We start from the raw sequence: 13,255 nt of genomic DNA, 5'->3' as shown, positions 1-13,255 counted from the left end.
TTCTCTGATTTAGCCTGACCTCATTTTATAGATTAAAAGACAGGGAGAAACTGCCACCAATCAATTAATTAATCAATGATTTTTTTCAGAGTTAAGCCAGGTAGGCCCACAGATCAGGACATATCTTTTGACTCACTGCTAGTTCACTCTTTTCTACTGTATGGACTAATACTTGGAAAACTTAAATCAGTTAAAGAGTGATTTAAAATAAGTTTTTTTTTTTTTAATTTTTGCTCCTATTCCATAAGTTTTTATTTTGTCCACTCAAATTTACAGACCCCCTGAAATCTATCCATAGATTCCTTGGATTCCAAATTAATACCCCCCCTTGCTCTAAATAGCTACAAAGTCCTTTCCCATTTTAATCATATTTCAATTGTCACTACTATCACTCTTGAGAAATGCAGTGTGACTTAAAATAGGATGTCCACAACTAGAGTTTTGGGGTTTGTTGTGGACTTTGCCATTACTCAACTTGGGCAAATCCTAGATTTTTATCTCTTTCTCTAATATGAGAGTTTGGACTCAATAATCCTCAAGTTCACTTCCATCTCTGAAGTTTATTATTCTGTTAATAGGAGTGATTATTAAGATATGTGTATATATACATATATATATATATTTTTTTTTTTAAATAAAGATGAACTTTTAAATTTTGTGGATACTTTTTGTTTTTCTACAAGTCATTTTCTGATGACTTCTATAGTGGCAAATAAATAGTGCAGCTGTTAGTTGTACATTTTTGGGGGGAAAACTCCAAATTTATATCTTATGGCCATGTTTCAAGTAATTAAGCACTTGGTTTTTGTATTTTGCATGTGAGTTTATCAATAACAAGCCAAGTCAATAAGTACTTATTAAGTGTTTGCTTTGTATTCATTGGGAATACAAATACAAGTAGAAAGAAAGATAGTCCCTAATCTCAAGAAGCTAACAAGAAGACAGCATGTAAAAGCACCAAGTGGTCATGGAAGGAGAGATTGGGAGGGAAGCCTGGAGAGGAGTCAGCCAACCAGAGAAGGGGGCCAACGGGGCATTGAGTAACTTCCAAAGCATGAATTCCAGGGCTGGAATGAGGCTTCAGAAGAACTAGGGCAGTAGGACATGGTCAAGGAAGTCTGAAAAATAGCAGGTCTGACTGGGAGCTCCTTTCTCCCTTTATCTGTAATAAGTTTTACCATTTACCCAGTTTTAGAGGTTTAGTCTTCAAAATTCCTACTAACTTTTAAAATATCTTTCAGTCAATGTTAATTTGAGTCTGTAATTTTGGATGCGTTATTCTAGTTACCTTGTTCAGACATCTTAAACCCATGGTCAGGCTGCAGTCCCATGAAGCTGGTTGTGATGGAACATTTGGCACTTGTACTTGACTTGAAGTAAAAAGTTAGCCAGATGCCAAGGACTTTCAGAGGATGGCAAGGTTTTAATTAACTTTGGCATCCTTCTTTTTTGTCTTAGCAAAGATGTTTAAACTAAAGATCAAACAAAGAACAGCTCCAGTCCCCAGCAGGAAAGAAAATGAGGAAATTCATGAATCTAGATTCTGTTGAAGTTTCTACTAGGAAACATAATCATTTGGTAGCTTCGCTGAGATTTTTGTGTCTTGATTGTAGATATCAGTGGATCAATATTGACTGAACCTAAATTCCTTCTAGCTAATTCAAACACATTATCACTTACAAACTAATGATTTACCATGGCAGTCCAAGTCCTCCATGCTAGGTTTTCAGCTGCTCTGCTGTGTCATAGTCTTCTCCTCATACCTGGACTACTACTGGTGGGTCTCTCCCCACTCCAGTCCATTCTTCATTCAACTTTTACTCAGTCAGCAAAGTTATTTTCCTAAAACAGGTCTGACCCTATCACTCCTCTGCTCAGAAAAACTCCATTGGTCCCTTGTCACCTCCAAGAGTAAATGTAAAATCATTGGTGTGACATCCTTTATAATCTAGCTGCCTCCTCCTCCAGAATCTCTAGTTTCTTTACCTGCCCCCCTTTCATCCAGGGACACCGGGCCTTCTTACTGGCTGTCCGCCAAAGTTGGTATGCGCTTTCTCCTCATCTTCACCTCCTGGCTCCCTTGGCTTCCTTCAAGTCCCAGCTAAAATCCCACCTTCTTCAGAAAGACTTTCTCAAACCCCCTTAGCTCTAGTGCTGTCTCTCTGTTGAGTGTTTCCTTTTATAACTTGTGTGTACATATCGTTGCATGTTGTGTGCCCCATTTTTAGATTGTGAGCTCCTCTAGGGAAGGGACTGGTTTTTGCCTCTCTCTGTTGTAGTCCCAGCACTCAGCACAATACCAGGCACATAATAGCCACTTAATAAATGCTTATTGATTGATTGTCTTCATACACTCCATGTTCAGCTAAACTAATCTCAGTTTCCTAAATTTATCCTGTGCCCCCCTCATACCGTTTCCACATTCCTGGAATGTTCTTTCCCTTTTCTTCTCTGAATTTGCCCATTAAAATACTTCCCATTCCTTAAGATGAAGCTCAGGGATGGCCTCCTTCATGAAGAGCTGGCAATAATTATTCTCTTGGAGTTAGAACACTCTGTACTTTTATGTACACTTAACATTCTAATTTTTAAAAATAATATTTCTATATAGTAATAAAATAATATAGCCCTTTAATATATCTGAAACATTTTCCTTCCAACCTTGGGAAGGAGATAATAGAATTTTTATCCCCCCTCTATTTTATAGATGAGAAACAGGTGCTCTGAAGAGTTTAAAAATTATATTCTACAAATAGAAACAATTACCAATTGCTTATTGAATAAATGAACTTCTTGAGGATAGAAATCAAGTTTTTCATCATTGTATTTTCATTGATCTTGATCGGTGCTTTTTCCTAGTAGACATGTCTTTCGACATTAATTGAAGGTAATAAGCAAAAGGTTATTACACACCTTAGTAGGGCTTGCCTTCCCTGTATAAGGATAAAAAAGACATCATGGTAGAATCGAAAGATATCTCAGATACTATCTAGCTAATCCATACTTGACTGATGTTGCCTACTTAGCACTGACTTCAGAACAAGGAGAGAGAACTCAGTACTTTTTGGAGCAGAATTTATTTCACTTGTGTTTGTGGTTGGCTCTGGTTTTCTTTTTTCTTTCTTTCCTTTTTTGTTGTTTTGTTTTGTTTTGTTTTGTTTTGCTGAGGCAATTGGGATTAAATGACTTGTCCACAATCGCACAGCTAGGAAGTGTTGTATCTAAGGCTAGACTTGAACTCAGGTCCTCCTGACTTCACTCCACTGTACCACAGAGCTACCCTCGTTGGCTCTGATTTTTAAGAAGTTTTTCTTTACTTCAATTGATTTTTTATTTTTTAATAACTTCCACCCACTAAATGTAGTTCTGCCCCTGTGAGCTAAGCAATACCAAAATCTTATGAATGCTCCTTCCATTTTGTGTCCTCCAAATAGTTCTTTCCCTTTCTTCTATCTCCAGGTTTCTATAAGCTAACTATCCTCAATTTCTTAATTGGATATCCCTCATATGACATAGGCCATGGTCTCAATGTCCATTGCCATCTCAATTATCTTTCTCTGGATCTTCATTTTATCAAATGTTCTTCCTAAAATATGGCTCGTAGACATATGAACAAGATGAGGATTTTTTCCCCCTCTAATACAGATACTTGGCAATACAAACAGCTAGAACTTTCATTACTGATCTTGTGTCTCATGAAAGGAAGATAAACTTAGAAACATCAATTAAATAGCAGTAGTTCATTTATCAGTTGTGTTTCGGCTCATGACCCCATTTGGCGTTTTCTTGACAGATACTGGAGTAATTTGTCATTTCCTCATTTTACATATGAGGAAACTGAGGCAAACAGGGTTAAGTGACTTAATAAGCATTTGTTAAGTATCCTACCGTGTGCCAGGCCCTGTGCTAAGTGCTCCTCACAATGCCCCTGGGAGGTGGCTACTATTTTTATTATCCTTATTTTTCAGTTTGAGATAGAGAAAAAGTGAAACGGACAGCTAGAAATGTCCGAGGTCAGTTTTGAATTCAGGTCTTCTGCCTCCTGGCTCCGAGCTCTACCCACTGCACCATCTAGCAGTGTTTTAAGAAGGTAGTTTTTCCTCTTGGTTTTGAGGGAATGTAAGCTTTGGCAGTTTTTTTTTTCTTAATAATTTTTCAAGTCTATTAACAAACTCAGTCTGTCCTCAGCTAGCCTAGCCAAGTTTTGAGATACTCATCACTTGAAGGTTGGCCACCCAGCAAAGAATGTTTTTGGCCACAGCAACTCCCGAGGACTCTTCCAAATCACAGGGGGTTCGGGATTCTTCCTGGGAGGCAAAATAGCCATGCTCATAAAATCTCAAGCCTTGAAATCTCGAAGTAACAGCTAGAGCAGAATTCTTGGAGAAGTCTTTTTCCCAAAGGATTTTTTTCTCCCTTTCATACATGTCTCCAGATGGCACAGGGCTATTGTTATTATCCTTGTTGATCCTCTCACAAAATGTGGTCACAGCATCATGAAATGTGGCCTTTTTTCATACGCAATCACAGTTCACACCATTGTTGTTACTCCTGCTTTTCCCTGCTGCCCAGCAGGGGAAGGGTGGGCTTGGTCGGGGGCATGAGAGACCCCTTTTCCTTTGGGGATGGCTGGGTTTATAGCCCTGTCACGTGTATTGGCCTCTGTGCATCTGCATCGGAGTTTCTCTTCTGCTGCTTTTTCAGCTGCTCCCATCTTGTCTGGTGGGATTGTGTGGCTCTGGCCGATCTAGGTAGTGCTGTCCTAAATCTGCACGGGCAGGGGAGCTGCACAAAGAGAAAATCTAGAAGAATGGGACCACAGAACTCTGGGGCAAACGCCAGATTTCAATGTTTCTTTCAAAAGTAAATGAAAACCAGCCTTCCCATTTGATGTTTGCCAAAATGTGGGGAGCTTTCTTAACCTTCCGTCTCTCCCTAAAGAATTGGGTGTTTTGGAAAAGAGCAAGTCAAAGCTTGAAGGCAGAATTCAATGGCACCTAATTAGAGATGGGAATGGATTTCTCATTTGTCCTTGCTCGTGGCCGGGTAGCAGGTGTCCTTAGCTTTGCTTTGGCCCGGTTTGGCAGTTGGGATTAAGTGAGTTGCCCTTCCTTTCCTTCCTTCCCTCTCTCCTTCACTTCCTTTTTCCTCTCCTTCCCTTCCTTTCTTCTCTCCTTCCCTGCCTTTCTTCTCTCCTTCCCTGCCTTTCTCCTCTCGTTCCCTTCCTTTTTTCTCTCCTGTATCTGAAGTCAGATTTGAATTCAAGTCCTTCTGACTCCAGGGCTGGTGCTTTAGCCACTTCACCAGTTAGCTGTCCCCAGATGTTATTTTATCTTGAAAATTTGATCCCTTCCTGCCTCTTTTCAGATGATTTTTTTTCTCCTCCATTGTTCTTGAAAACCCTCTGACCCCAGTATTTGAGTGTTGGGGAATGTGGACAGAGAGGAGTTTCACCCTTTCTGTTTCCTTGCTGTGGATAAAATCTTTTGCTTCGGGAAATGCCTTTTTTGGGCACTCCATTACTCTAGGACTCTGCTGGTCTCTCACCCAGCATCTGTAATTTTAAAAATGACCACAGCTCGAGCCTGATACCAAAAAGAATAAGGGCAACCCAGGAAGCGTTTGGCATCATGGGTACTTTCCATGCCCGCTGCTGAGCGGCCACAGGGCAAGCATTGTGGCAGACAAAACAGGCGTTGTGATGGGGCTGGCCCTCCTAGTTGTGTCCAAATAGACTTTATGGACATAGAAGGAAAATACCCCTGGGGTATTGAGAGTGTTAACGTAAGTCCAAATAAAATCCCTGTAAGAGATTTTCTAGTAAATTGTAGTTTGGCTCCTCAAATAAATACCTGTGGAAAAAGGAAAAGGGAGGGATGAATTCTAGTGCTGGCTCTCATTTAACTTCCCATTTCAGCTCACTTTTCTCTGAAATGAGAGGGTAGACTGGATCTCTAAGGTTCCCCCCCCCAACCTCTCAAATGGCATGATTTTTATTAATTTAAGGTTAGGTACTGCCAGAGGGCAAAGAAGTTTGGGCATCAAATAATTATTGTTGTTCACTCGTTTTTCAGCCATGTCTAACTCTTCATGATTCCATCTGGGAGTTTCCTGGCAAAGATACTGGAGTAATTTGCCATTTCCTTCTCCAACTCATTTTACAGATGAGGACACTGAGGCCAGTGGGGCTAAGTGACTTGGCCAGGTCATACAGATAGTAGTGTCTGAGGCCAGATTTGAACCCGGGAAGTGCCAGACCCTACACTCTACCCACTTTGCCATGTAGATGCCTTTAATACCAGTCAGTAAATGATGAGATACTAAAATGAGTACAGAGAAAAGAAAAAGTTATGGAACCATAGGAAGAAAGATGTCACCTTCTTCCCATACCTCCTTTCAGCACTGGGAGTTGTTCTTGTGGTGGTTAGTGATGGTTTCAGGTAGAGGACAGGTAAACTGAATGAGTTTGAGCTCTTAGCTCCCAGGCCTTCTTAATAGTTATGGACTAGGCAAATGCCTTCTTTTTCTTTTTCTTTTTTAAATTTTATTTATAAAGTTTTTTGACAGTATTTATGCATGAGTAATTTTTAAAATAACATTATCCCTTGTATTCATTTTTCCAAATTTTCCCCTCCCTCCCTCTACTTCCTCCCCTAGATGACAGGCAATCCCATACATTTTATATGTGTTACAATATAACCTAGATACAATCTATGTGCATAAATCCCATTTTCTTGTTGCACATTAAATATTAGATTCCAAAGTTATAAGTAACCTGGGTAGATAGACAGTAGTGCTAACAATTTACATTCACTTCCCAGTGTTCCTTCTCTGGGTGTAGTTATTTCTGTCCATCATTGATCAACTGGAAGTGAGTTGGCTCTTCTTTATGTTGAAGATTTCCACTTCCATCAGAATACATCCTCATACAGTATCATTGTTGAAGTGTATAATGATCTTCTGGTTCTGCTCATTTCACTCAGCATCAGTCCATGCAAGTCTCTCCAGGCCTCTCTGTATTCCTCCTGCTGGTCATTTCTTACAGAGCAATAATATTCCATAACCTTCACATACCACAATTTACCCAACCATTCTCCAACTGATGGACATCCATTCATCTTCCAGTTTCTAGCTACAACAAAAAGGGCTGCCACAAACATTTTAAATGCCTTATTTTTCAATGCTAGAAAGGAGGCAGGGGCTGGACCTGTTTTATCATTATATAGGGAGCTCTCAGATAAGGAAACTTACTGACACAACTGGGCTTCTTCTCTTCCTCCCTCCCTTCTTTCCTTTTTTCTTTCACTTCTTCCCTTCCTTCCTTCTCTTCCTCCCACTTCCTTCCCTTCTTTCCCTTCCTTTCTCCTCTCCTCTTCATTTCTCCCAGGAGACCATGAATTAGTTTGAGGGATGGGGTGGGAGTGGGAGAAAGGGCATGAACTTAAATGGGGGGAAAATGACATCTTAATTTTCACTAATCTTTATGTAGAGTTTAGAATTTTTTTTTCATTTATTTAAGAAGCATTCTACGAGGAAGTCCAATGGCTTCATCACACTGCAAAAAATGGAGACCCATAGGAATCCAGTGATTTGCCCAATTGACCTAGCTGGCGAGGTTGGTCAGAGCCAGCCTGGGAGAGTCAGATGGTCCTTGCTTTGTAGTTAGTGCTCTCTCCATTCTTCTGTTCTAATAATAGGCATGGCATGGCTGTCTATGGGTCTATTTTGAGTTCCTGAAACCCTGAGAGCTTTGTGGACTTAGTATCTGAAAATAACATCATTTATTTCATTTAGTTTGTTCTAAGTGGTTTTACAATATGCTGTGTGTAGTTTATTAAATGAAAGCTTCAGGCTAGTCGGTCCCTATTGGGCACTGGTGGCTTTAATCAAATGTGGAAATGAGAATGGCTGCCCATTAGCCTTTTTTGGTTTTGGGGTAACTCTAGCTTCAGCATTCTGGATCAAGAATGTGTTTTGAAGAGGCAGAGAATGAACGTGTTTAACCACTGTATTTTCCTTGGAACCCCTGCGGCTCATCAGGTGCACAGAATGTGCTCAAGGAGCAGTTGTGATTGATAAACTTGGAGCAGAGATGTCCCTTGCCTGGCTTTTAAAAGCCAGTTATCTAAAAAGTGCACTAGCTTATACCGTGGTGGAAGCTTGGTACCCTCCAGTCCCATGCAATCATCTGTCAGAAAATGGATGAATTTGCTTGACATTTTTTTTTTTGAAGATTTCACCTGTAGCATTCTCCCATAAACCTCCCACTCTTCCTTTTCTTTCTTTTTAGTCTTTCTCTATCTCCACCTTTTGTTCTGCCTCTATCTCACCTCCTATTTCTTTCCTCTTTTCTTTATCCTCTTTCCCCCGTGCTGTCTCCCACGCTTTCTTACTGTCTTTCTTACTGTATATATACAAGATTTCTGGAGATAGTAGAGAGAGAGCCCATGAGCTGGAAGAACTGTGGTCAATTCCTGCCTTTGGCAAGAACTGGCGCAGTGACCCTGGGCTAGACCTCTCAGGGCTCCTAAGCATCTCGCTAAGACTTTTGAATTTCTGATCTGCATTGCTGGAGGTAGTTTTGTCATCCTTTATCAATGTACTCAGAGAAAGTTCCCTTCCTCTCTTCACCCCCTCCGGCTAAACACCTACTGAATACAAAGCACTGTGCTAAATGCTGAAAATTTTAGCCAAAAAGAAAACAGTTCTTGCCTTCAAAATCCTTACATTTTACTGGATACAACTTTCTCTAGGAAAACTCAAGCATAGAACATGCCCTTTGGGATCTAAAGTTGACCAACCCCATCCTCCACAAAGTCTGGGGGATGAGGTGAGACTCCAAGGATTGCCCCAGACATTACTTTCTCTTCCTCTCCACACCTCCCACCACTCCCCAAACTTCGGCACAATTACCCTACATTCATTGACAATGGGCTGACATCAGTGGATGCATCCAGTATTTACAAGGGACCTGCCACATTCACAATTTCTTAGCCCCAAACCAAATGAAAACTTTTTTGGTGACCATTGTTCCATATTTTTGGAGTACTTTGAAGTTGTGAAATATATTTTCACTGGAGATGCTATCTGAGTTTTATTTTGTTTTTGAAACACATGGAACAAGTTGATTTTCAGCCTGCGTTCCTGTGGGTGATGATCCTTGCTTGCCATGTCCAAAGAATTCAGAACAAGCTCTCTGCCAGAGCATTCTTGTGGTTTTCCATGGGGCAGATCTGTGTGTTCATGAATTTTTCATTGTAGCTGCTGTTTTCCATGGCTAATTAAAACATCTGGCTTACATTTTCTGGGAACATAGAATTTCTCTTCAATAATGAGATTGTAATGACCTCGGCCCCTTCCTCACTATTAGTCCAGAATGTAGGCTTTCAGGGCGATTTTTTTGAAGGCAGTTGCTGTTGTTTCTTAATCACAAATATTGTATTGAAAAAATTTCTAGTTGCTGAACCACACGTTTATGTATTCCGCATGTGCATTTTTCTGTTGTCTGTAAATGTGAATTCATGTGATTGATTCTGGCCTTTCACCTTCAGGTCAGAGCTATGGGTGAGCTGCTCCTGTTTGAAGGCCAGCGAGCTGTGGTTGGACCTGCCTAGCTGTGGAACAGGAAGAAAGGCTGAATGGGAAGTCCGTAGGAGCAAACTACTGAGAAAGTATGTGAGTGGAGGAGACCTAAATAATGGGCAGCTGTATGTAACTATACCAAATAGATTGTGCTAAGTATAGAAGTTACATGTTCACAAATGCTATTAAGTTATCCCATTCCCCATCCCCTTCCTTTCCCCTCATCTTCCCTCCCCCTTTTTCTTCTTTCTTTCCCTTTTCCTACTCTCTTTTTCCTTCCTTCCTTCCCTCCTTCCCCCTCTCCTTCTCTCCCTTCCTCCCATCTTCTCTCCTTCCCTTTCTTCCTCCTTCCTTCCTTTCTTCTCTTCCTCCTTTCTTTTTTCTTCCCTCCCTTCCTTTCTCTCCCTTCCTCTTTCTCTTCTTTCTTTTCTTACCCCCTCTTTTCTTCCTTTCTTTCCTTATCTCCTTTCTTCTCTTCCTCCCTTCCTTTGTCATTTCCTTCCTCCCTCCCTTCCTTTCCTTCCTTCCTTTGTTTCTTCAACAGGGAATCCACTTGTATAAATTGCAACACATTCCCTCTGAGCCCAAGATTCTTTGTCTGTATGGTTAATGGGACTAACACCATCTGACACAATTTCATGAGAGCCTGGATTTCTAGGTTTTAAAGCAAGAAGGGATCTCAGTGACATTTCTTTTTGAGACGTTCTTATTTGGGGAATGTGGTCTATATCAAGGGCTAACCTATATTCTGATATAGTGCTAGATAAGAACTAGAATAATAATAGCCTACATTCAAATATGATACAATAAATAGAGCCATGATAACCAAAGACAGCAGTCTTGTCTTTGCCTGGGAAAAAACCCAGTGTCCCACCATTTCAGAAAGTTCAACTAAAGTTGAAATGCCACCTGAGCTTTTTCTTCATTACATTTTTATGTTGTTAATAGTGGCCATAGAGAGATGCACCTGGCACTATTGAGTGAATACCTGGTTCTCCTTCCTTAGGTTTGTTTAGGAACATCCTTCTCTTCCGTTTTTCCCCCCTATCAAAACAGTACACTGTTGACATTTGCAGGGAGATCTTCTTTTTCCTGGAGAGGCCCACACATAGGACTGGGAGAAAGAAATCACTTGAGAAGCCAACTTTACAAGCAGTTGTAAGAGATTCTCTGACTGCTACCTCCTGCAGCAGTGGCTGGGCCTGCAGCGTGCTGTGATTATTCTTATTGCTTGTGGCTACCCACCCTGCTAATAATGCTGTACTCTTTGAGCTTCCACCAAGGTTATCTCAGGCAAAAGACAGGTCTTGACTCAGTCACACAGCGTGGAAAAGTTATGTGAGTTTACACAGGTGAAGCAGTCCCACATGGCCAGCCTCCCCTTGATTGCAGCCTCTTGTTATCTCAGACTCAACTTTTGAAGTTTAATAAGCACACGTTTGCTTTTGGCTCTTTTGTGATTAAGCGATATTTAAAAAGAAAGTGATAGAAATTGTCAGTAACAGAATGGAACATAGGGGGATCACCTAGATCCTCTAGTATTTGGAAGTTTAAGGTTCATGTGGGAAATACCACAGCTGGCCATGAGGTTACCATTGGTTTGGGTAAAGAGTTGTCCCTCTCCACAAAAGAAAAAAAAGAAGAAAAAAGTCTTTTTTTTTTTAAATTTTGCAGTCACTTTTCAATTTATTTATTTTTAATACACATTGCTTTATGAATCATGTTGGGAGAGAAAAATCTGAACAAAAAGGAAAAACTTTGGGAGAGGAAACAAAAATAGAAAAAATAGTGAACAAAGCATGTTGATTTACATTCCGTCTCCATAGTTCCTTTTCTGGATGCAGATGACATTTTCTGTCCAAAGTCTATTGGGATTGCTTTGGACCACTGAACCACTGAGAAGAACCAAGTGGAAGAAACCAAAAGAAAGAATGTGAAAAAGAATATTCCATGGATGGGTGGAAGCAAAGTGCACTTGCCTCCACCCTGTATGACAAATTCTGAATGTCCTTTTGTAAGGATTTTAAATAGATTCTGATTTGTCTAGAATAAATGGTTATGGTGATTCATACATGTAGTAGATAGAGGCGATAACAGCAGAAACTTTTAAAAAGTGATTAGTTTGGATGACATCTTAATTGTCATCATCAGTAATTGATGCCTTTTGTTTTTCAAGTTGTTTGAGGATATTATCTCTCTCTTTCTCTTTACATATATATATATATATATATATATATATATATATATATATATATATATCTCCACATACATATACAAAAACAAAATTGAACTTTCTCTTGTAACAAAGAAAAATGGCAAAGCAAAAGCAGTGATAAAGTCAGTGTTACTGATCTATACACAACAATCTGTCCTGGAGGGCCCCATGTCTCTGCTAAGGGGCGGGAAGGTGCATTTCATATAAACTTTTCGAGGTTCCTTCTTAGTTACCTGCTAAGTCTTATGGTAATTCTAAAATTTATGTTTTTAGAAATTGTGTCTTTGAAAGCATCTTAGTAGATAGAATGCAGATAGATTCATGTTCTTCAAACCTGGCTTCAGACACTAGTTGGATGGCTCTTTTTGTCTCGCCTTTTTCACCTCTAAAACGACCTGGAGAAGGAAATGACAAATTTTTACCAAGAGAACACTAAGGTTCAGAAAGAGTTGAACATGACTGAAAAATGACTGAAAGAAGATAAAGGCTTAAAAAATTACCCCTAAACCCCAAATAAAATAAAATGAAATAGTATGATTTGATCTGCATTCAAACTCCATTAGTCCTTTCCACCTTAAGTCCTTCAGAATTGTATTGGATCACTGTATAGCTAAATCATTCCCAGTTGATTATCATATGATATTGCCATCACTGGGCATAATGTTCTCCTGGTTTTTCTTAATTCACTTTACATCAGTTCAGATAAGCCTTCCTAGGTTTTTAAGAAGACATCCTGCTCATCATTTCTTATAACCAAGTAGTATTCCATCACAGTCATATATTAAAATTTGTTCAGCCATTCCCCAATTGATGAGCATCCCCTCATTTTTCAATTCCTTGTCACCACCAAAAGAGCTGCTACAAATATTTTCTGTACATACGTGGTCCTTTTTTTTTTTTTTTTTAAGTCTCTTTGAGATACAGATCTCGTAATAATGTTACTGAGATCAGAGGATATAACCATCAGACTTTGGAATCCCATGCTTTGCTTTAAAATTTGTAATGAAAAATTCAGAGGAAGAAAACAATTCAAAAGAGAAAGTGTATGTATGTGCCAGCCTGTGTATGTGTTTTGTCATATGTGCAACAAGAATCTTCCAAAAGATAGGGAACAAGTGTTTGTTCTTCTTGGGGTCAAGTTGAATAAAGGTATATGAGGAAAATAGATGTGGGGAGGTTAATTGCTTTTCTTCAGATCCTCTCCTCCTTACTCCCTTAAGAATTATCTGTTATAGGGTTTCACAGAGATCAAAAGGCCATAAATTTCGAGCTAGAAGGAAAGTTAAAGGTCATTTAGCCTATTCCTTCCAGTTTACAAACTTGTAAACCAAGTTTTAAGAGGTTAAATTACTTCCCAATGTCACCTAAGTAGCAAATGATTAGGGTGAGATTCAGACCCAGGTAATTGGACCCCAAATCTAGCAGTCTTTTCACTGTACTAAGGGATTGTGATCTATT

The 13,255-nt window shown here is 39.7% G+C and overlaps 1 protein-coding gene across 11 annotated transcripts in view; it reads left to right on the top strand.

Moving 5' to 3' along the window:
* Positions 1–13,255, top strand: part of APBB2 (amyloid beta precursor protein binding family B member 2) — a 423,157-nt gene that overhangs the window by 110,439 nt on the left and 299,463 nt on the right. For 9 of the 11 annotated variants that reach the window (XM_074273724.1, XM_074273730.1, XM_074273722.1 and 6 more), the window contains exon 2: positions 9,552–9,671. The gene's annotated coding sequence lies outside the window, so the exon portion shown is untranslated. Of the gene's footprint in view, positions 1–9,550; positions 9,676–13,255 lie in introns of those variants that run through there. The other 2 variants (XM_074273727.1, XM_074273726.1) reach the window with 1 other exon arrangement.

This window comes from Sminthopsis crassicaudata, chromosome 6, assembly GCF_048593235.1.
Source record: "Sminthopsis crassicaudata isolate SCR6 chromosome 6, ASM4859323v1, whole genome shotgun sequence".
NCBI lineage: Eukaryota > Metazoa > Chordata > Mammalia > Dasyuromorphia > Dasyuridae > Sminthopsis > Sminthopsis crassicaudata.
Note: the sequence above shows the minus strand (reverse complement) of the source record. Positions and strands in the feature narration are given on the sequence as shown.